Source organism: Anas platyrhynchos, chromosome 1 (assembly GCF_047663525.1).
Source record: "Anas platyrhynchos isolate ZD024472 breed Pekin duck chromosome 1, IASCAAS_PekinDuck_T2T, whole genome shotgun sequence".
Classification (NCBI taxonomy): domain Eukaryota; kingdom Metazoa; phylum Chordata; class Aves; order Anseriformes; family Anatidae; genus Anas; species Anas platyrhynchos.
Genome location: NC_092587.1, coordinates 87,185,182 through 87,205,903, shown reverse-complemented (window position 1 = coordinate 87,205,903; position 20,722 = coordinate 87,185,182). Strand labels below are relative to the sequence as shown.

The following is a 20,722-nucleotide window of genomic DNA, read 5'->3' as shown; positions in this document are numbered from 1 at the left end:
GGAAAACAGACCAGATGAAGGTGTAAGAGGAGGCAAGAAGAGGAAGGGAAATGGCACGTGCGTTTTCTTTTTCCTGTGACACGTGTAACAATGGTGAATGCTAATGATTTACGGCAATGAAAGAGAATAACAGGGAAGAAGGGGAACGTGGCAAGGCACAGAACAAACACGGCTGTAAAGGGTGCAAATGAAAGTTGCAATTTCCCAAAGAATAACCGTTCTGCACATTTTATGTAGCATGTCAAATCTATCAGATTTTCTCTTATTAAATCATCATTCTACAGCAACAATCATTCTCTCAATCAATCCCCCGTGTTGTTAACTCTTAGTAATGACTAACTTGGCAGGAACTGATGTTTACATATATTTTAAAGTCCTTAGCACTGCTCTGTATTTTTTTTGGATGGTAAATTTCCTTTACATTTTGTCTTTTGTTTTTTTAACCAGTTTTTAAAGGATGGATGCATTCAATTGGAAAATAAAGTTTTGTAACACACACACACACACACACAGATTATGTTAGCTCAGGAAATTGGCAGTGGGATAAGAACAATACCATTCACCTCCTGATTGCTGATTCAAATCTAGCCCAAGTGAGATAGTCACAGAAGCTGTAAACCTCCCATGGTGGCTTTGTGATTTGAGATTATATTTTATGAATCTCAATCCACTTCAGGCCAAGAACCAGAATCGCAAATCCTCTGCCTCAATGAGCATTAACTGGCATCACTGCACACAGCAACACAGGAGATGCCAAACAAAAAAAAAAAAACACCACCAAACTGGTCCTGGATACACAGATCCCACCTTATCCTGGGAACTGATCATTAAGAAACAGGGTTGGTGCATGCAAATGTAGAGCATGAACAGGGAAATGTATATCTCCCTCTCTACCAAACAGAAAAAACAACTTCCCTGCAGTCACATCTGCTAAGTGCTGCAACATTTACCTGAAATATGAGCTCCAAGAGTTCAGGAGTCCTAACTTTCCCCCAAACCAGAAGGGGTCTGATGTTATGTCCCTGTATTATGACAGAGCCAAGAGACTAGGACAGTACAAGGAGAGTAAAGCCAAGGTTTTTTATCCCAGTTACTGAGGAGGATGCATTAAGCCTATGCACACTCCTTCCCCCCTTAAAATCAAAAGGGGCACAAACAGACTGCAGACTTCAGTCATTCTTTGGTTTACTTCTCCTACCTAGATGGGAGGAACAATTAAGGCATTTAATTTCGCAGAAGAGTAATCCTGAGGAAGGCTGTGCTACACCTTTTACATTATTAGGGACACGACTGGTTAGATGGTGATTAGGAGAGCTATTGCGCTAAACAAAAATCCCATTGCAGCCAACAAAATAGTGATGTTGAGGCATATTTCCCATGGCTCCTTCTTTTAGGGAGCATGAATGGCTAGAATCCCTCAGGAATTACCTGCTCCAGTTTCCTTCCTTAGATACATTCACTAACCTGAGGTGTGTGTGTGAGGGGGGGGAGGTCTCAGGACCCAAGAGTAGATTTAAGTTTTTCTACCATCTGTGCTGAAGTGCAGCCAATGCAAATTCCACCTTCAGATCTGCACTCCAGTGCCTCCCTGTTATGTTTCATTTCACACTTGTGATCTTTATTCCTTAGAAACAGGAAAAATGCACAGTTGATGAGCCATGTTTGCATGCAACTCGAATTTGTTCCTTCAGTGGTTGCTGTTTGGACGTGCACTTGACTATTCAAAGTGAAAGTGAGATAAGAAATAGAGCCACATTTTAAATGGACAGCTATACTTCATGCCACACAGGCATTTCCAGAAGCAAGTAGCTCTCTTCAAAGTTTTCAGAGGCATCGCTGAAAGCATTCACATACACAACAAGAAATAAGGTGGGAAGGTGAGATTTTCCTCTTCCTTGGCTATTTATTCATTTTTTCTTCGTTCCCCTTTGTGCCAATGAAAAGGGGAGACACTAAAAATGAAAAATAAATATGGGTTTGATGGTCTTTATCCACTAAAACAAAATATTAAAAATGGGTAGCCCTCCAAATTTTAAAGGATAGCTATGCATACATAAACACAATTTGTTTGTGCTTCCATTACAGAAGTTCCAGTAAAATGTATAGAATAATTCTACACGTAGCTAAATAAAGAGAACAAGTACAGTTAAATTCAGCTGATTAAGCAGAAGAAACACAAAAACAACAACCCATAAAACTATTAAGAGTTTGGGGGAAAAAGCACATCTTTTATATGAATTTAAACTTCAGATATGACAGAGAAAGATTATTTAATTTGGGAGATGTAAGGTTAATAATGTTGGTTCACTGGCAGAGAATTGAGATACTCACTGGCATCTTTCTAAACCTACAGAAGTTGCTCTAAGTATGTTTTGGGGAGTCTCCAGAGGGAGCCAACTTGCCAAGGGAACCTGTACGTCTGTGGAAGCACACATTACTCAAGATGATAAATTACACGATGGCTTAATCTAGCAAAGCAAGGAACCAGTACTTCAACATAATAGGTAGAGTTTCACTGGAAATAAAAAAAACTCATGCTCGGAAGGCCAAGCAGACATTTTCAGCTCTCATTTAGCACAAAGTTTTATGGTTACTAGCTACACTTTGAAAAACCTCTTGTGAACTTGCTGGGTGTTTTGGGGAGAGCTGATTACAGCAGGGATCAAGAAACTCAAAACCTAAGTATGCTTCAATCTGCCATGCCTCTTGCAAGGAAAAAGGCAGCACCAGCCAAGCGTAGACGCAGGAGCTCCACACAGGCCCTCGCTGATCTGCTGTGCACTGTGATGATGTGCTGTGCATTCACAGTCTGAAGAGCAAATCTGGACTCTCGTGAGTCTTCGCCTTTGTGGAAGCTCAGATCCTTTGAGCTCTTTTAGCTTATTTAATAACTAACATGCTGGCCTTGCGTGCACTGGTGACTCCGCCTATGCTGGAATCCGATCATTATTTTGTGTATCAAGTGACCCACCAGTTTTGAGAGGCTTTGCCAAGAATAAGAGGACACAGATGTTTACCATGACATTTGCATGACAAGGTGTTTATCTTGGATAACAGCATGGACAGTAACACAACAGTGAAAAAAACCTGTTCACATATTTCCTATGAGAAAAGGTCTCAGATGAAGAAAGAGTACCCCAAAAGAAGATGCTAGTACACATACACCCTAGACTCAGCCTTGATATGATATCTGAATGTGGATCAGGATTTGTATTTTACAATTAGGTTCACATGTCCTAATTAGTTTCTCAAGCCACACAGAGAGCAGAGGAAGGTCACTTTAGACATATAAAAGGAGACAATAGTAAACTTTTGAAAAAACATTACAGAGAATAATTATGCTCTGGAGGATTTATTTATTTACTAATGTAAACAGTGCACACTGAGATAACATCTGGCAATGTTTATTACAATGAAACCCAATCAATACTTCTGTCTGCTACAATATCTGTCCACAAAGCAGTCATTCCTCCTGGCACTCACAACAATACTCAGCTATCTGTTAGAGTAGCCTTAGTCAGCAAAAAGGGAGGTGCTCACCTGAATTCTACTATTTGAAACCCAAAAGAAGACAGAGAATCAGGTGTACCTGGACAGAAGAATGACAGAGGAAAGTCAGAAAGAGAGATACAGGTTGTAGCATTGAAAAAGCACACAAGTTATCCTTACAGCATTTCTAAAAGCAACAGATCCCAGGGTTGTTTAATTTTTTTTTGTGTGTGCATCTCTAGAGGTTTACACTTTGAGCCTTCCATTACTTTTGCTAGTAAGCTAATACGCCTTCTGTTGCATTTTAGAGATGCATTTAAAAATCAGAAAATTGGACTTCTCATTTCCTTCTGAAGTCAGAATTTAGAAAAAATGCTGAACTTTCCCATAGCATTGAAAAGACAGAAATGAATCCATCAGAATTTCCACGTAAGCCCTTCCATGCTTTCATATTTGCATTATTGCATGTCCCTATAGAAAGGCTAGCAGCATGCCGTATGACCAAAAAATATTCACTAGGCATAAGCTTAGTACTTACTGAACCTTCACCTTTCCTAAACCTGTGCCTCTTCCAGTCTAACAAATAGATTGGCATGCGATGTCATACATTACTACGACATACGGGTGATGAACTTAAGCAAAAAAGAAAACAAAGCCACACAATATACACACGCAAAACCAATATTCTGATTTTCCCTCTTCACATTTTTAATTGATATGGCTTTACTTTTCTTGAAACTGTCTTTTCCAAATAAAAATGATATGCCTGATTAATGTGAATATACAAAAAGTAAATGTACATTTGCCCCTCTTTAATTTCACATTTTGCTGGCTCACTGTTCAAGCTATTTCTATTTGTACAGGGCCTGAAGGTAAAACACAACCTTCTCTGCTACACCAAGTCCTCAGGCAAGAGCTCTGTTCAGAAGTTATTGTGGTGATATGTTACCTTTTTCCCATAAAAAACATCCCTCTGACAAGATAATTGGGATTGTAGTTATGAAGTGGAGAGCGAGGGGACACAATTCCTTTCCCTGTCTACAGGTAGAGATCTACAGGGCAGCAAAGAGCCCATTTTAACTCAGCCTAGTAAACTGAGCAGTGACAGCCAGTAAGTGTGGCCATCACAGAGGAAGCTGTTATATGTTATCTATATGTTGTATATAGCAAAATCCCCGTAATTTGTATTAGGTAAGATTTGTGTTAGAATTTTTGGGTTAGGTTCTTACAATTTCTCCCTCTCTGTCTAACTGAGGTCTTACCATAACCTCAAGGAAGTGGCCTTTAGAAACAAGCCATGGAGGAAATTTAGCATTAGAGAGAGATTAGAAAACTGTAAAGTAACACAGAAATACTCCCAAGCACTGATACCAGCAAAAATCCCACCAAAATAAAGGAAGGACCTACTTAAAAGGTAATGGTACCATCTACCTTTTCTGTCAACTCAGCCTCATGAATTAGTGTTAGACTTGCAAATAAAGCTAGCTCAAATGTTCTGTGGAAGTGTGAAGACTGGGATTTCAGATGTGCAGAATGAGCTCTGTTAATTTTTCTAAGTTTAAACAAAGCCAGGCCAAACACACACTCAGTTTTGAAAGCTCAGCATCGAAAACGATCAGCCCGGGAGTCTCCATTTGCAGATCAGCGCTGCAGAGGAGCAGAAAAGCCAAACTGAGGCATGGACTGGGGATTTCACACCTGGTTTTCAGCACAGCCCCTGCCTCACAGAGGACCAGTTTGTCTGAACTGGGCATGGAATTTGCTGGTTCCTCCTTGGCTCCACGGAAGAAAGATCTGTTCTGTTAGCTAATATTAAATCGGGGCTAGATAAGATGGGAGAATAATTTCTAACCAATATAGTCTTATGAACTTTCACAAAAGAACTCCAGACAACCTAAAATGAGGAGATTAAAAGCGAAATAAACCTTAATTTGACCATTGCTGGGCTAAAACATGCCTGACAACTTCTACATCATTATAAAAAAAAAGTTTAAATAGAGCATCACATGTTTATTTTTCTGCTGTAAACTGTTTTTCTCTATATCACCTGAGGAATTTCCTCCATTTCCTCCTTTACCTTGAGGCTGATAACACGGCAGACAGAAGAGTCAGCACCTGCCCCTCATCCAGGCGGCACTGCTGGAGAGGTGGGAACTGATGCACATATGCAATGCAGCAGGCATCCCATAACCTACCCTGCAGAGCCAGGCAGCTCAAGCACATGTATTTGCAACACAACCTGGCTCCACTGAAAGGAATGTGGAAAAGTCCCACTGACTTTATCGAGGCCAAGATTTCTCTCCATCTGTGAGACGAGCAATCAGAAAATGGCTGTAAACAGAGTTCTGGTGGCAATTGCAGGTGACATCCTGTTTGCCTAACCTCTCAGTGTGCTACAAAGAAAACTTGCTTTGTCACACAGCTTACCTGCTGCCCAGAACTTCATTCCCCTGTTGCTCTCTCTAGAAAGCAGTAGAAGGAAGTTACAGGCAAAATCCTATCCCATTCAGACGTGGGGATGAAGTAGTAGGAGCCGTAGAAGTGAGTGAGCCTCAGTGTTTTTACAAGATAGATTTTTGTGACTCCTACCATCTCATCATGGAGAGATCGTGAGAAAAAGTCCATTGCCCTTGCTAGACTTCCACCAGTGCCTCCAAGAGTAATCACGACGCAGCTCTAAGAATTAGTTCAGCATTAGGTAAGGAATTTCTGTTCTGCTATCCAGTATATTTCTTTTTACAAGATTTCCTAGGTATAAGGAGCCTTAAAGAATAACTACTGTATGGTAAAGATACATTCTAAACATTATGACAGAGAGAGCGTACAAGATTTTCAGAAAGTAAATGCTTTTAAATGTAATTAAATCACAATAATGATAATCACATAGCTGTGCCCTTGACAGTCTGACAATGCGGGGACATCAGAAATGTTTTCCACCATCGTAAGGCATGGGAAATATATGCCGATGTCACACAGCTGAAAGGATAGGGGGATCTAAAAACGTGTTTTAGCAGCTGGTAATTTCATAAAGAGTAGAGTTTACCTGACACACCTGGATTTCTCTGGGACACTAATGGCTGCAGCCGGACAGGATCCATTCTGTGTTTCAGTGTAATTGCTGGTAAGAAATCCTGCCTGTGAAAGAATCACCGAACCTTTAGCCCCTAGAGCTTCCCTTTGGCTTCCTCCAGGCAGCACTCCACCCAGCGAGATTCTTACCTTTGCCCTCAGTACTTGCCAAATAGCGGATAAAGACCCTACCTCTGGGCTTTGAATTCCCCTCAGAGTCAAGCACCTGAACATTACTGCATTTAGTTTGAAAGCCCCTGTGATAAATTTGGACATTGTAGTGAAGGGACCTTTCACCATCCATTTCCTCATCTCTGCAACAGGCTAAGGTTTCACATATGAGAAAAAAAATGAATTTTTCAGAACCTGAGAAATTTAGGGACTATCTAATACAAAACTCTGGTCCAGTACTATTCCAAGAAACATACACATTAATGTAGGAGATTTCCTATTTGCTACAGATTATAATCATACATACCAATTGTGATTATCTTCCTGTATTAAGAACTATCCTGAATCCTTACCAGAGAGCAATTCTCTGGACAGGGCAGGAAAACATTTGAAGTCACTGTGACTGGTATCCTGAGGGAACAAAATATTTGCTAGATACCTAGAGGGGTGCGGGCAGATTTTCTTCAGTGAAGTTGTAGAGCTCAGGAAGACCACAGCATAACCAAGACCAGTAAACAGAACAGGAGATTTTCACAGCAAATAAATGTCTTCGTGAATGGCAAGCATGATCAGAATAGAAGCAGAGATAGCTGTGAAGAATAGTGTTCTCTAAACTACAAACACAAGGAAGAGACAGCAAATAGTATCATTTCTGGGGTCAATATTGTATGGCAAAGAGGCACTGGCACAAATCCAACGGCACACCCAAGTGCTATCCATGCATAAATCAGTACCTATAGGAGCCTTGCCTATTGAGACCTGGGGATTTCTCACCTGTAATTGTGCTGTATTTTCCATCAGGATGACACACTAATGCAAGCCCACACCCTCACGGTCACCTGATTTCTGGGTTCCTCAGCACCCCTCTCTGCATTCCTCGGGCTTGTGTGATGTCTGACTGCTGGAAATTCCCTCCAGTTGTTAACTGCATCTAGGCAGAAGCTGTCATCTGCACACTAAGTCAGCTCAAGGGGTAATCATTTTGTAATTGTTTGCTTCAGGAATCCGGTATCATTTGTTCTGGAGAAATGACAGCCATTCACACATAAGAAGGCCAGTTTTGTATTAAAAGAGGGCAAGAGACATGACAAAACAGATTACCCTCCACACTAGAAATCCTAATGAATGGAAAAGGAAACCGAGCAGAGATGAGAATTCATCTGTCTCTGGCTCAGACTCTGAGAATGAAGTTTGGCAGGTTTTCCCATTGATGGTCTGATCTTGCAACCTACGCTCACAGGAACTGTGCCACTATACCCCACACCTAAATCAACTGGGACTGCAGGATCGCGACCTCAAATGGTCCATATTCAGAGATGACATTGAGGGATCTGGTGCAAAAATCCTGTCACTGCTGGGAATTACACGCCTAATTCCATGGAAAGGTTCTGCCAGTCTTAAAAGAGGCAAAATAAAATAACGCTCTTCCATTTTACAAAGTAATTACATTATTCAGAATTTCCATGCAAACATGAGCTGGAATGAAATTCCTAAGAAAACATTATGTAGAGAGAAAATAATAATAATAAAAAAAATAGCCTGCTGGGGAAAGCTCAGTGAAATTTTGATTCAGTGATGCCTTCAGTATTACTGACACAAACACTCTGCAAAGCCAGATACTTTTGCAATAGCCTTTAACAGCACAGACTGACCTGCCAAGCGCTCGCTATCTCCAACCTGGCTATCTTGCTGACATCTGAAGGCTCCTAAACAAGACAGGTATAAAGAGAGGAGGGAAGGAGCAACAGCTAGGTACTTTTAAACCACAGGATCACCAAAATGCTATAGGATAATGACACGCACAGAACGAGAGATTCTTTTGTCGTGAGGAAATACAGAACTACCAAAACATACGGAATGACAGCGCATCCTGTCAGGATTTTGAAGACCCTGCAGAGCTTGCATTGGCACCAAAGCCACGAACATGTCAGCAGCAAAGCTCTGCAGATGATTTATTTAAAAATAAGTAAGTATTCTGATCTCTCTTGTGCCAGTGGAAACTGATGAAAACAATAGATCAATTTTGATACTACTGAGATTTAAATCTATTATTTAGTTACAGGGGCAATGACGGAAAGGAGGGCAATAAAAAGAACCAGATCCTCTATAGTGAAATTCAGAGTAAGACCACTTACACTGATGAAGCAAATAGACCAGAAAGTTTGGGTAAATGACATTCATCAGACTGCCCTACATCAGGCTCTGAAATTCAAAATGATTCAGTGAGAGTCTCCCCAGGGGCACTGATGCAAACGTGGAATAACCACAGTGCCTTTCTGTGGAGTCCCTCCCATTATATACTGGTTTAGCTGAAGAATTTCAGTTGGATAGAACAAAATAAGAGGGCCAGGAACTGGAAAACTGGAAAAGGCCAGGCCTGTATGTATCATCTTTTTTTTTCTTTTTTTTTTTTTTTTTTTCCTTTTGTAGCTTATCCAGGGGCATCTCTGCCCGAAGATAATATATGCTTAATGGTCTTTATAATCATGATATATGCTCAATAATCTGTAGTCTTTCTTTTATCTCGAAGCTAGACCAGCAAATGCTCTGATAAATGGAGTGAGATATTTTCCACTTCCACCATAATATCTTCAGGTGCTGAAATACCGAAGTGTTTTACAACTTACTGCAGTAGTGCTACTGAGGGAATCAGTGCTGATATTCCCATGCCTTTTTAATACGAGTGAATCACAACCCATATTCCTTTATATACTAAAGCAACCACACACTAGAGAGCCATTTTCCTATCTTCATCTGTTGTGGCCGCTATTCTGTAAAAACAAGAGCTGCCACCTGTGATAAAAGTCAGAATTCTATTCATTTGTACGCTACAATTGATACTCTTAACATAGAGACCTGGAACAATAACAAACACCACCCTTAAACATGTGCAAGAGAACAAAAAAAACAACACACCACACATGATAGACTTGATCAACAATCATTTCCAGCGCTACTTTGTGCTAAGTTGTGGATGGGACTGATTAAAACCAACCTGAGAGCTAACAACATTATCAGGCTGGACAATTGTACTTTGAGATTGGCAGTTTCACAAAGTGAAAATATCTTTCAAGTATGTTTGCATGGAAATTCAGAAAACTGAAAGTTCATTATCTCCCGAGAAATTACTTTTTGCAGACTGCTTTACGCCAGCCTCGTTACATGCTCGCTCTGATCATCAGCCGTATTTGCACCTTTAAACCACTTCCATGGTCCGTATCGCAGAGTTTTGTACTAGGCTATACCTGGAGTGTCATCCAAATTTTCAAAAACAGTGACTGAAACAAATCAGCATTATTAGTACATTGACTGGGGAAGAAAAAAAAAAAAAAAAAGGCTCACAGCAACCAAAAAAATCTGTTATTTGGTGTCTACACAATTCCTTCCCCTGTCCTTCTCTAAAAAAAGAAGGGTCAAATCGAAATGCTGGCAGCCCACTGAAATCTTTGAAGAGACAGTATGGTTTCAGTTATGAGAGGATGGAAAAATGAGAACCCTAGGGATCTTTTGGGAACATTAAGCTTTATTAATCAGGAATGTACTAGCCACATACCAACATTCCCAAACGGTATGCTGAATCAGACAAATGCAAGGGAACAACAAAAATCATCTAGTCCAGCATCTGTCTTATGGCACACCCCCAGAGGTGATTTTCCAACCCACTCCTTCAAAAAGAAACCTCCCTTGCTTCCACAGTACCTAGAGGTTGCGTGTTTTACTGCCTACACAGTCAGAACATGGTTCTTAATATGTAACTTGGTAATTTTCACTGCTCATTGAACTGATTTCTTTAGGTCTTTCTCCCAGTGGATACGAAGAACAATTAATCACTGTGCTCCTGATTATAACTTCTCACTCACTAGAATATTTTTTCTTACTCTCTTTAGTATATACAACAAAAGCAACACTTCTGGAAGCATATATTGCCATGTAGGACTCCTATGTATCCCCATACCCCTGGGCCAGGTAACAATCAAACAGTTTCTGCTTTCTAAATGATGTTAAGACTTGGACAATTTTTGCCTTGACAAACATTTATGACCTCTCCTCATTTCCACTGGGGTTCCACAGGTAGAAATCAGGGCAGAATTTATCCCCACGACTTTATGGATTAATGCCTTGGTACAGGAAGGGGAAAAGGCAAAATTAATTCTCTTTGTTAGTGCTGAAACAATTCCTCAGTGGCAGTCAGCCTCAAGATACTGATCTTTCTTCAAAGGAAGCATACTTCCATATTTATTTCACATTCAAACAAGTCTTCTCCAATGCCATTTCTACGAGCCACTCCTGCATCTAAAAAGGGCTTAGTAAACTATTGAGGGCTCAAATTTTGTCAGAGGAATAGCAACTGGGAACGTGCAGGGCTCAACAAAGCACGTGTTAGACATGCAATTCTAGTTAAAACAGCAAGTTACGGGAGGATACAGCAGAGCCCCTATCCATCAGGATCTACAAGGATCCTTGTGCTGCAAAGAACGTGGTTGGGTACCTTGTTTGTTGCTTCAAAACTCTTCCTTCATTTAAAAGCACTGCTGTGATGGACGAAGCCCTTCCTAGGCCTGACGTCCTGACACTACACACGCCGTATGCACTCGGGGATGCCAGCTTACTGTGTCACATTGGCTTGGGTTCTGCCTGTTCCTCTCCTTATGCCTGCAAGCTCAGCTGAACTTATGAAAATGCAAACTGTCTTCTGTCTGTTTCATACATCAACAGCAAACAATCAGTAGACAAAACGAATTTGTTCTCTGTAATTTGGAGTCTACACAAATGTCTCTGCTGTATAATACAGAAAAAGGGAATAAAGTTTGGTATGCAAGGTTAATTCAGCATGGAGGGAAGTAGCAGGGAAACAGACAGAGAGAACACGAACAATAAAATACTCAACAGTGGAGAGAGTGACATGAGGAACACTTCTGTAAATTGGAGTTGGCCTTGATACCTTTGAGTGATGGAATTAAACAAAGGCACAAGTGAGTTGTGAAAGATCACCCCCATGAGTAGCTGTATCTCCTTCCCTCGTGTTTTGTCTACACAATATACTTATTAATAATAACAACGGTTACTATTTCTCCTGCAAGAGCTTTGCAAAAAGCAACCTCAATAACGTTCACAGAGCTGTATCAGCACGAACCAGATTGAAGTGATCTGCTGAACAAGGCGCCAAGAGGTTAAATGACTTGTCCAATGCCACTCAAGGAGCCAGCATCCATCAAAATTAGATCATCAGATCTCTTGGTCAGTCATCAGACCACAAGGCCACATAAGACTGAAACTATGAAAAATCTCACTTTTTAACAAAAATAATGCGTTGTATGTTCTTTATTGGTCTTAGCCAAGGGCAGCATAACTACAAGCATTGCTTTGAGAGCACATCCAGTGCATCTCTTGTGTATGATTTCATTGTGCGTACAGTTTTTTTTTTTCTTCCACACACAAAATGCTTTCCCTTCTGTCTCATTCTAAAACAAGGTACATGCTGAATGCCAGCAGAGGTAACTAACTCCTCATAGTGGACTTTATCCTATTTTGGGTTAATTGCAAACAGTGAAGTACTTAAGCACATCTTTAAAGTTAAGCATTTGAGTAGTCCTGTGGAGCTAAAGTGAATCTACTTGCCTATTAATCTATGTAATTTTAGTACATAGCTGAGCTGAGCACCCAGCATAAGAAGAATCAAGCCCACAGACCTTTCCCATTAGGAGCATGCCTGCACTCCATTTAAAAGGCTGTATTCTTATGCAATTGCCTGCCAGATGTTCACGTGTTGTGAATCTGTGCTCTCCTCTAATGCCATGTATCAAGTCAAGAACGTTTTTATACCAGTTGAAAATTTGGCCTCTTTTATATTAAGCTGTTACTTCAGAGACATCCACACACTAAAACAAGGTTTCCACCCTTGAATTAAAGAACTCCAATTAAAACAAAACAAAACAAACAAACAAAAAAGCAAAACAACACACCAGAAAATTACCAGAGCATGGCTTGCTTTTTCTTCATACTGTCTTCAGGTTAATACTGGGAACCCATACTTGAATTCACTTAATTGAAGATCTCAGAATTAGAGACACCTGACTACAGTGAACATATGTAAGAAAAATCTTAAGCGTATTTCTGTTTATAATGAGGGTGTCCCATAGTTAGGTAGACATGAGGTACAGCAAGAATCACAGCCTCATTTTACAGCATACGTGCGTATACATAAAAATTCTCCCCCCTTATTCGTCTCTATTACAGGCTGTATGCCAAGGATAGAAAACATTGGAAAAAACAAAAACCCCAATATGGCAAGAAACTCAAAGATTAGACACTTGGACACCTCTATGTCATGGAATGGAAAGAAGAACTGGGCTGAACAGAAGAGATTTGGAGTCATGAACCCATACTCCATTCACAGTTTCACTTCTAATTTACCCTGCTCAACATTTCTGCCTTGATTTATTTGCCACCCTTGATAAGATAGATGCTTGTATTTTTCCTGCACGAGAGTTCTACACTTGTGTATTTATTCCTCCTCAAAAGCTTAGACTGTCATCTCCTCCCTGACTGAAAAAGCCCATTCCAGCCAGCAGCATCCATCAGGCCCTTATATTGCTACCTGGTGTTTTGCCTTAGGGCTGTCTGCACAGGACTTACTGACCATCTGGATCCTATGGATTCAAAGAACATGCTTTAATTCACTCCTTGCTCTGCTGTTGCATTTTGGAAAGAGAAATACTATTACTTTCCAATAAAAATTATCCTGGTCGTTCACACAAAATTTCAAGACAACTTTGAAACTCAGTACTCCCAGATTCACAAGTGTCCCCTAACTTTTCCCCCCATTCCCTAACACCTCCCCTTAAATTGTTGCTGGACCCAACAGACCCATTAATGTGTTCAGTTTAGGCCACTGGTTTAATTGTAAGGTTAACCTCTCACGGCCAGGGAAGCTGTTCGTGGCAGATATTCAGCAATGATGAGCAGAAAATGTTAAATACAATTCACTGGCCACAGCCTGCAGTTAATGCACAATATTTAAGCAACACAATGGCATGGCCCTTGCCAGTAATGTAAAAACACAATGGAGTCGAGCCAGAATGGCACAATCTGCCTGCCTGAGTCATGCTTGGCGTTCCACACTGGAAGGGGCACGTATTCGCTGCCCACAGTGTACTGTACCCTTCAGCGAGTTTAAAATAAATCACTAAAATACAATTAAAAAAAAAATAAAATAAAATTGGGGGAGGGAGGGAGAAGGGGTGCAGGGAGAGAAGAAAAATCCCATGGAATAGTTAAAATATTTTAATACTGAAGTACAAAAGTACCACTTCGGGAAAAGTCTCTGGATTTCATTATAGACTGTACATTTTGATCTCAAACAAGAAAACAAACTGACTTTGCTTTGTAATATTCCACAGCTTTGCACTGCCCAACTAAAAAACATTTTTTTCTTACTATCTACAAACTCATGGATTTTTATTCACATGTTATTTCATTAAATTCAGAGCATCTGAATCTACTACATTTCTCAATACTGTTTTGCCTGCCTGTTCTTCAGTCACTGAAGTTCCAAATCATAATTATTTACCCAAATACATTTGGTAAACAGATTCTAAATGAGGGTAGATGTACAATCTGCCTTGCACTTATGGAGCAACTATGCTTTTAGAAAGAGACTCCTTTCTTGCTGAGACACAAGACATTATTTTGACTGTTTTGTTGCATCTCAGAACAGACAAAAAAAAGAATTCTGCTTTCATCCATGTCCTAAAGCAGATGAAGCCTCCTGTGATGTCATTAGAAAGTTGTTCATTTTTTTCTTATATAAGGGACAAAAATTGATTATGACATCAGAAAAAGAAAATAAATTATACTTTATGCTATGAGGAATCTCTTTCTACAACAAAGTGCAGAAATCCTCACTGACAAAGCCACAGGAACTGTACGTCAACAGACACACATTAATCCTAATAATATTCAAATTGAAGTGAAAAAGAAAGATCTATTCAGGGGGCTGAAATTAAAGATCTGAACGATTTAAGTTTAGTTCTAATTTTTAAATAAAACATCCTTTGAACTTCTAAATCCTATTCAAGGGGACTCTGACCTTTATCCAAGACCAGTTACTGTGCTAACACTTTGGATGCATATTGAGGAAAAATACTCACACAAAAGGTACCGGAAAAGCTTTTACTTACAAGAATGCAGTGCAGTTTAATCTTTTTGTTTTTAAGGTGCAGTGATTTCAGCATCTACAATGTAACTTCAGGCAGTCTGAAAAGAAACAGGTTAAAATCTCTTTCAGTTATAATTGGTATTTCAGATTTAATTAAAAATTAAACTTTCATAATGTTTCACCATCCAAAGCAATGCATTATCAGTCAAGCGTAGCCTTTTTTTTCCTCCCTCTTTTTTTTTTTTTTTTGGTTAAAAGAACCTCTTCCCAGAGTAGTTTGCTATGAAAGAAGAAGGGAGAAAAAAGGCAATTGAGAGTAGTAAAATATATTTCTACAGCAAAAGATCTCTGAATAACTCGGAAAGAAGCCTTCTGCCACTTAATTTTAACAATCAACCTTGTACTTATAATTAAAAAAAAAAAAGCATCACAATTAAAGAAGACAGATAAACACCATCACATACCAATGACTGTGAGGGGAAAAATGTTAATTTCAGCAAAACAAGGACATTGCTAGGACCAGAACATACGCACCAAAAGGGAAAATATGGTTTTACATAATGCCAGCCAACTTTTTTTTTTTTTTAAATCCGTTCTACAGCATGTAGCACTTTCAGACTGTTGCATGGAGGAGCAGAGAAAGAAAGACAAGTTCCAAAAGAGGAAAGCTGTTTTTCAAGTGTACGAGGCAAAAGGTCCCTTGCACCCATTTGTTAAGGGATATGAAATAGCTACTCTACAAAACTGCAAAGTTTCTTATCGTGTAAAATAAACATCATTATTCCACTGCACAAAACAGATGATTAAGAAGTGGTAGCTGTAGACGAAGCATTTGAACAAACGCAAAAAAATATATATTTTTTTCAAAATACAGTTAGAATGACAATAAAACTCCAGGGGTTGCACCATAAAGATGAGCTTAAACGTTAGACTGGAGTTTAAAACCTGTGGTTTTAATTATACCTAATTATAAAGGCTCCAAACCTAGGAGAAATGAGAAAAACAAAAAGTATTGATAATAAATTAAAACAATTTTGCAGTAAGTTGTCAGGATTTGACCTCATAATAACAAACCGGACACCTATACACAGACACATGCAACACAGCAGTGATTCATTAAAGGAATAAATCAAAACTTGCTCAATTTTTATTTTAAAAAGATGACAGCAGAACTTTCTGAATTTACCCCATTCAGTGTCAAAGCTATTCTCTTCACCAGCAGCACTCAGACAGAGACCCGCAAACAAATTCTGGATGCAATTCTAATACTGATTTTGAAAATCCCACAGTTCGGGGGCAATTCCTAAGTGAAATTTTATTTTTGTTCTCAAATGAGTAAAAAAAAATAAAATATTAACATAACAAATAAAGAACCAAAGAAACAAAACCGAGCACCACAACAAAAAAGCAATGACACAAAACAGTTCTCCATGCTTCAGTGTTATACCTAATCCTGCCCCACAAACATTTACCAGGGAAAGTTATATCATGCGATACGCTGTCATACAAACATCATCACACACACGGGTACTCTACAAATGTGAGCGAGCTCTGGAACTTATTTTAAGGCTTAACTCTGTCAAGATGAGATGTATTAAAGAGCAGGAGGCAATGCAGAGAGCACCTGAAGGGAGCGCACAGCAAGGATCACCAAATCTTACACAGAACAAAATCTTTAATGTTCAGATGAAAAGAACAAGACTCCACAACAAGAGGTCCTAGGATAAATAATAACCTTTGAAGACTTGGATGAATTTTTTCTTGAAGTAGCTTGGCAAGAGGAATCATCTGAGAAACACATTCCTCGTTCCCTATGCAATCTTTACATCACGTAACTACCCTTCTCTCTCCTGATCAGCATCTAGGAAGCTACACAGCAGAACAGGGGAGAAATCCAAGCAAAAAAAGTTGTAAAGTCCATCAGTACCAGGCAGAGGCACAACCACCAGATGAGCAATAACAGCTTCAGCCTCTGAACTTCTATTCCTTTCTTGTCCTTCTCCTTCCAAATTTACCCCCTTTTCTAACATCTTAAGAACTGTAATGCTGGCTTGCTGGCTGGGAAGGAGAGGGGCAGTGGTATTTGCAATCCAGAGCTATTTCTTTTAATGAATGCAATGAAAAACTGACCTCAACTGAGAAAACAAAGAGCATTCACTGAGGGTGAAATGTATCCCTGTATAGAGAGCCAGCATACAGACTGCACCACTGAAGCCCTATTCTGATGACCTAAATAGGAATAAATTGGTACATGAACTTCATCGCAGTGAGTTTTGTCCAAATCCCCATTTTCTTGTAGAGAACGAGGAAGCATTTTGCCCTCTCCTATGAAACCACAAAGATACAGCCCCCTCTCCGCATGCTCCGTACCCTCCTGACGGCCGCACGTTGACGCGTTTTCCGAAGAGCTCTAACCCAAAGTCCTTTCTGTTCTTGTAATTGGAAAGAGAAACAAGGAAACACAACATCTAGCATTAGCCTGTATGCTGAGCAGCGGGGCACGGTGCTTTCAGAGAAAGCACTCCCTCTCCTCAAGGCAGGCGTCACCGGCACACGCTACGACCCACCAATTAAAAGAAATGGAGCCTCGGAAACAACTCACCGTGAGACCCTTTTAACTGCCATCTTGAAAAACTTCAATTAAATAACCGTAGTTAACACAACACCTGAAGTACAACACGCACAGCCAGAGCGCCGTAAAGAGCTATTTTAGCTACGAGTTGGAGGTAAACCCAAAGCAAAACCCAGAGAAAGCCTCATTAAGCACAGGATACCAATTGCTGCCATTTTAACCGTATGTTTGCAAACTAAGGAACTCATGACCTTGGGATGAAATGATTTGGAAAAGCATGCACGAGCAAGGAGTAAAAGCAGAGATGTTGCTGGTGAGTGTGCCTAGCATTGCAGGGCAGGAGATCCCTGTCCTAAAAGAGGGCCGTCATCCCCTGGTGAAAAGCAAGAAACAAACCTGCCTCGAGAACAGCTGGTGAACGTCTGCTTTGGAGAAGCCCAAAAAGCTGGAATTGCAGGAATGAGAAGTATGAAATGAGGTACATTTGTAGAGCATTAACAGGAGAACAAGTGTTGGCTCTCAGCAAATGCTTCAAAAACAAATCACAGGAAGGTAAACATGTTTCACTGTTCTTTTTCATGTTTTTTTGTTTTTTTTTTTTTTTTTTTTTTTTTTTGCTTGCCATAAAGCCTGACAATTGTGAAAGCAAAGCTACTGAGTGTACATGACAAGTTTATCAGCAATATTTCATGGCTTATATGGCAACTAACTCTGCTGTGCCTGACGAATAGTAGTGGTCTAGTCCCCCACTTTCATAAAAACCACATTCACTCCACCTAAAAATTAAATAAAAAACAATCGTTTGTTATCAGAAAACATCTCAGAAGATTTCAGCCTTTTGCAACCTGTCTCTTAGCAATAAGGAAGTTCTGCATCTGCAAGAGTTTGATTTACTTTGAATACCTGATGTCAGCTGGAGGAGGTTAATGAAAATCATATGCAGTTGATTAGTTATGGGGAGAGACAAGGGTAGGAGAGAATATAGCACAACGCTTATTGACATCGATCAATTGACTGATGGTGTAAGTCAATTGCTCATACCATTGCTCTCGCTCCTAGAATTGCAAATCAATGCTGAAGCAACTGCCACAAATAACAATTCACACAGTGTAAAATACTGATATCCTTACTTTTGAAAAACCTCATTGATTACAATAAGAAAGCCCCTTTAAAGAACCTGGGAAACAAAAGAAAAAAAAAATCAACCCCATTAGGTTCAAGATAATTTTCAAATAAATTCAGAGGCCAGTCAAGAGACTTCATTCCAACCTCAGAATATGGACAGTGACTTAGGGTATGATTACTTTCTGGCATTTTAGATTTGAAAACGTAAACAGGGTCATGTCCCTAACTGTGTCACGGAAATCAGAGAGAGAAGTCTATGCCATAGAGGCTCACCATGTAAGAACAAACAAGCAAAGTTTGAAATTGGAACCCGCATATACAATGTTCTCTCTAGGCTCATTAGTAATGCAAAAGAATAAATCTTATTAACGTAGATGCAGCATTACGCTCTTGTGCTTTTTAAGGTGAACGTACTTCAGTTGCTATTAGTCCAAGAGTCTTTTCTCCATATATAGGTTCATTTTGTGTCACCATTCATTTGTCTTGAGGGGATAGTGTAAGAAAACAAAAAGTTAACGTCTGTGCCTAAAGAATCCTCCCAAACAGGGATGTTTTCCTGAACTGAAGCCCTTTGTACACTTTAAAAAGAATCTATGAGCTTTGCTCATTTCCAGCTCTTTCAACTCGTGGCCATTTATAGGGTATAGCAGCAATCTCAGATACAGCCCCACTATCAGCCAGGGAGCTGAGCTGGGCATCATCCAAAGCCAGGACTGTGGCTCCAACCCAGCTCACAGGGCTGCAGATGGAAGAAACCTGGGTTTTGTGGTTTGAGCAGAAGACAACCTACAGAACTATGTTGGGAACAAGAACTCCTGCCATTGCAATAAAGGACAACAGCAGACTGAAGGTTTCTTTGTCAAAACAATAAATTTCCATCTGTTATTAGTTCACTGCAAAGCTGCGCACCCACAGAGATTTCATCTTCCTTATGGCATTCACCTATTAAGTTTACTTTCCCAGAGAAGACTCGCTCTCCATCACAAATTTTAGCTTCCAAGCCATGGTTGTTTCAGTTAGAAAAGCATTTTGATGGGGAAAAAGGCATATTTTTGGCTACTTTTCTTCTGGTTACACCCCACCAAAAAAAAAAAAAAAGCAGCATCTAAACTGTTTTTATTCAAGTATGACAAATACCTCCTATAGGCTAAGACCAACACTCCTTGAAATCCAGATTTCAGAAAATCAGAGATAAACAAAAAAAAGCTGTGATGCATAATTGACCCCTGTGGTCCCTCCAAAATAGGTACTGGTTTTAAAGGCATTGGATGCCTTAATACCATAGTCCACCCCTCTCATTTATTCCTACTGTTAACAGAGTAAGCAAGAAGTACTTGAGAAGCCCAGCTGTGACAGCACATTAGTAGCTGAACTTCTCAACCCACTGAAGAGTTAGTCTCTCTATAACTGCACTTAAGACCTGCCCTGGACTCCCAAAGTGCACAGTTCAGCCGATGGTTATGCTATAGCCAGGTGGGTCCCAGCATCCTTCTAAATACCTCTTGAAGCTTTCCTCCTACGCGGGGGTGATGATGGTAATCAAGTTGGCTGCTGAAAACCATGATATTCCCTATTCCAACTGTTTTCTTGCACAAGCTGTCCCTAGATCCTGTTTATGTTCCCAAGGAACAGGAACAGTGACAGCATGCAGCTTTCACGAGGCCTTGCCCAAACAATTCTTCCTCTGAAGACAGTTTTTTTGCGAAGCAGCTCTGAAGCTGATATTCTCTGAACATCTCTTGGAATGCAGATCGAGGTCTTCGCTTATACCCTTCACAAGTTACTGTAGCATATAAGCTTCTCCCAATTCTTTTCAAGGTTCATAATGCTTTGATCTTCACAGCCTCACTGCTCCTGTTGAATGGTATCATCTCCCATGGCTCAAATTATCTTTAGTGCATAAAATGATAATACCTGTTAAGAAGCAGGCTCTATCATATAATCACAGCAGAACCTTCACATTTATTCTGGTTTAACACAGAAACTTACATCAATAAATGTTTCATTGTGATGGGTATTTCAGTGTAGTGACAAACTGGGCGGATAAAGGAAATGTGGCGGATATAATTTGTTTGGATTTTAGCAAGGCCTTTGACACAGTACCACACAGGAAGCTCATAGAGAGACTAGAGAATTAT

General features: G+C 39.9%; 1 protein-coding gene across 44 annotated transcripts in view; it reads right to left on the bottom strand.

The window, feature by feature from the left end:
• Nucleotides 1-20,722, bottom strand: part of ZBTB20 (zinc finger and BTB domain containing 20) — a 522,330-nt gene that overhangs the window by 322,887 nt on the left and 178,721 nt on the right. For 36 of the 44 annotated variants that reach the window (XR_005267038.2, XR_011812419.1, XR_011812426.1 and 33 more), the window contains one exon: nt 14,910-14,985. The exons of 4 other annotated variants lie outside the window; for them this stretch is intronic. The gene's annotated coding sequence lies outside the window, so the exon portion shown is untranslated. Of the gene's footprint in view, nt 1-3,540; nt 3,590-14,909; nt 14,986-20,722 lie in introns of all 44 variants that reach the window. 4 more of the 44 variants (XM_038182031.2, XM_038182010.2, XM_038181975.2 and 1 more) reach the window with 1 other exon arrangement.